A 4146-nucleotide genomic window follows, 5' to 3' on the forward strand; every position below is an offset into this window, starting at 1 on the left:
TAAATTATGTAAAATATATAATTCCAGTTAACTATTCGGTTAGCACATGGGTCTCAAGCTAATTAAGGGAAAATTCCTAAAATAGCCCATTTATAGTTAATGTTTCCAAGTTTGTCCCCCCATAATTCAAGTTTCCAATTTTATCCCTTTGGTATCTCGTCGCCGACGACATGATAGCGAACACCGACGATGCGTTACCGATGCGTTGTATAACATAGGGTTGACGATGCGTTATGTTGCTAACGTAGGGTAGCAGCGATGCGTTATCACTAACGTAGGGTCCCGACGTCATGTTATATAACCTAACATGTTGTTTCAGCGTTTTCACTAACGTAGGGTCCCGGCGTCATGTTATCACTAACGTAGGGTCCCGGCGTCATATTAACATGTCGCGGCGACCTATTCCAGCCAACTTGTGCCACGCGTCGTTATCCTATTTGTTTCGGTAACGCATCGTCGGTGTTCGCTATCATGTCGTCGGTGTTCGTTATCATGTCGTCGACGATGAGATACGAAAGGGATAAAATTGGAAACTTGAATTATGAGGGATAAAATTGGAAACACAAACCATAAATGGGATATTTTAGGAATTTTCCCGCTAATTAATATATTAAGACCACACGTGCTATGTTGTAAATTTCATTTAATGAAAATAAGGAAGAAAAATACGAGCCATACAAAAAGTGACAAAGATATTCCAACACACTAATACTATAAATAGAGTTCAAAGAGATGCTGCAACGACTATTAAATGGTTCATTTTATTATGCGGTTCATTTCAACAAGATGTGCCCTAAAAGTTGGCCACATGACTTCTCAACACCAATAAATTCCAATATGCTTCATCATAAAGAATAATCAACATTATTTGTTTCTTTAATAACCTTTTGCATACTTATGACTCAGTGGCTCATTCGATCATCTCAATTTTTACTACCCGACAACTTTTATGTGCACTATTATCACATGTGCTTCATCATATATTAATATTCTTTCTATGAAGTTAACCTTCAAATGAAGCTAATTAAGCTAGGTTTAGTTTTTGATCGAACTACAAATAATTTTAATAGCCCATAACTTTGAGATTTCCATTAGGCTATGTGTAGTGGAGGGGCTAAGAAACGGGAGATTTGCGCCATGTAACGCCCAGTCAGCAAAGGGTAAGTTTTCGTTTTTTTGGGTGTAATGGTGTTGTAGCCCTATATATATATATATATCACACTCACAAACATATATAAACACAAGCAGGCGAGAAATAGTTCGCCACACAAATCGCCCACGAGGGGGGGGGGGGGTTGCGCCCCTACTCGCCCAACTTAGGATGGATGGTGTAGGCACAAAAAGGTGACCGTAAAGGCGTGATATCTTGCACCCCCCCCCCTTCGACTACCCAACAAACACTAGATGTTTAAAAGATTATGTTTAAAGTATTCACACAACTCAAACATATTTACATTTACGGAAGTAGAAAGATACATACCCTTGTTCTTATATCAAGCTTACAAATAGATTTATACATTAGTTATAATAACTAGTGTCTAAATAGCACTAATGAAATCACAAATACAAACACATAAGAATATAGTTTAAAAACTATATTCTTATTTATAGGCAATACACATTGACTAATGCAATGCTCCTAATTTGCGGTTCTTTAACATCACATAACATTTTACTAGTTATATCATTACACAAAACCAAGAGGATCTTTCTCTATAACATTTGCATCATTGCTCTTCATTCTTCTAAGTTTAAAAGAAGACACCGATTTGAAAGAAGACACGGATTGAACCGGTCTATCTGTATATCGAATAAAACTGTAGCATAGCACCCCTGATGTAGTCCCTATTACCGGACCGACAATATACACCCAAATGGCCTTAAAGTTGTTGCTAGCTATTGCAGGTCCAATGGAACGTGCTGGGTTCATCGATCCTCCTGATACCGGTCTAAAAGTTGCATAGACATTTTACATAATATATGTTATATTTATTATGAAGTAAATAGTATATAAAGTTATAATATTAATTAAAAGACTGGGTTTTGCTATTTAAAAAGGACTTGCGACACAACTTGTTACATGTTTGCCCTCTGTTTTGATGTAAACACTTCATATAATTTGTTTAAAATTGTAATTTTAAAAAATAAAACTATTTATTAAAAAAAAAAAAAATTGTACCCTGCCAAGATAGAAGTAATACAAACTGCTGATCCAACTGCTATACCTGCTAGCTCTCCTACCTACAAACACGTTAACGTTTATGTTTTCATTTCTGGTCGAATAATTTCTAATAACTTGTTTTCTAAATATATAAAACACGTTCTTACGGCTTTAGAATCTGTGGCCACCGCTGACGTGACAAACATCATACAAAAAGTAACTATGATCTCCATTATCAATGCTTGTAGGTCTGTCCCGGAAGGTGTTGTTGTCCCTAAATGTTTAACTTGTTCTAGCAACACTCGTAGGGCAAATGAAGCCGATATGGACCCCCGTCAACTGTGCTGCGGCGTATATAGGAACCTGCATAGATTTAACCACTCAATTTAATTATTTAACTCATTTTTAATTTTTTTAATAGAAATAAGTTCTGTGTCATGATCAAAATAAATAAAGGTGGTATGGAATGAAATTAACATAAAATTTCTGTCTGCATACTAATAAATAAGTTGAAATTGACCCATGCATATATGCATTAATATAGGAAATAATTGAATATAATGGAGAGTGCCAACTACTAGTAGGTCCTCAGGTGGCCCAGTCACATTCCTTATGGTTTAGAATGATTCAATGGCCTCAAGGACTCAAGGTCCCATCTTGGTCACTTTAACCACATAGTGCTAGCCTTTTGGTTTGATTTTCGAATGTATGGTGCCAACGCAGCGACGTGTACATATATGTGTGGTCTAGGCCCTAGGCGTACCTGAATCCAAGGAAAATGACCCACGGTTGCAAACGCAAGCGTGACGGCAGGGTTCATGTGCGCACCAGAAATATGTCCAACAGCATAGATCATAACAGTTACAATAAGCCCACCCGCAACTGAGGCTCCAAGCTGGGACACCTTGCGGTCATCACTTGTGGTAAGTGCCGCGGCTCCACATGTCACAAACACTAACAAGAATGTAGCCACCACTTCCGCTACCACCTGTTCACAAAACACAAAATCATTATATAGAATTATAGATAATATGACATGAATCATGCCGGAGGTCTCACCAGAAGCAGCCTCTCTATCCCTATGGGATAGAGGTAAGACTGTCTACATCTTACCCTCCTCAGACCCTACCATAGCTTTGCTATTGGTGGGATATATTAATTACGGTGATTATGATGACATGAATCATGCATCATGCCATGCATCATGAAAATGGTATCTTATATCTTACCTTTCGTGAGAAACCGGGAGGGTAGTCAACTAGCGATAATATAGAGACTTTGAGCTGATGGATTTTCAGTGTTTCACTTGTGATGATGGGTAACTCATGCCCGCCACCATTCGGATGTATATCTGACATGATTACAAACGTAAAAAAAATATAAAACGAAATCGCGAAAAAAAAGGATCAAGAAAAGGGTATGTGGTGAGGGAGTGTTTATGATAGTTGTAGCTAGAAACTAAGACTACAAATTGATATCTTAAGTGCTCAAGGTTCTTCTACTTATATACAATTTTTGTAGCCTATCCATATAAGACCAACTATTGTTAACATGCATATTTTGCGGTAAAAGGTATATAACTTTTTAAAATAAGATGAGGTTATGGGCCACATAAGTCATAACTAGTGATCAGAAATGACTCCACACTACCAACACACTTTGGCCCATTGACAGACCTAACAATAACACCCAACCCATTTCCTTTGAAAATTTTGCATTAGATTTATTGGATTTTAACAATCCATATTGAACAGTATTGTCTGATAATAATCCCTATTTATTTTATCGCCACTGACGGTCCCAAATTTAAAAAAGTTGACCCCTCAGTGATCCCCGTTAAAATGACTTAACGGCGTTATACATTTTTCCGAAATTTTAAACTAATGTCTTAGGGCTTTTGATCGTAAGAAGATACGCAGATCCGATTGATGTAAAACTTATTCAAAATGGTGCTCCAAACGGCAAGATCGAAAACCCGGTTGAAG

The 4146-nt window shown here is 37.3% G+C and overlaps 1 pseudogene across 1 annotated transcript; it reads right to left on the minus strand.

Annotated features, from left to right (window-relative positions):
• Nucleotides 1-1488: 1488 nt before the first annotated feature.
• On the minus strand, nucleotides 1489-3549 carry LOC143600614 (aquaporin NIP2-3-like; annotated as a pseudogene). The gene is made up of 5 exons (XR_013147508.1): nucleotides 3391-3549; nucleotides 2925-3149; nucleotides 2329-2524; nucleotides 2180-2241; nucleotides 1489-1949 (listed from the first exon to the last, which is right to left on the minus strand). The product of XR_013147508.1 is annotated as an aquaporin NIP2-3-like (transcript).
• Between the last annotated feature and the right edge of the window lie 597 nt (nucleotides 3550-4146).

The sequence above is a fragment of the Bidens hawaiensis genome, unplaced genomic scaffold (assembly GCF_021521415.1).
Source record: "Bidens hawaiensis isolate Kalapana, Puna unplaced genomic scaffold, B.hawaiensis_p1.1 tig00054471_1, whole genome shotgun sequence".
Taxonomy (NCBI): Eukaryota; Viridiplantae; Streptophyta; class Magnoliopsida; order Asterales; family Asteraceae; genus Bidens; species Bidens hawaiensis.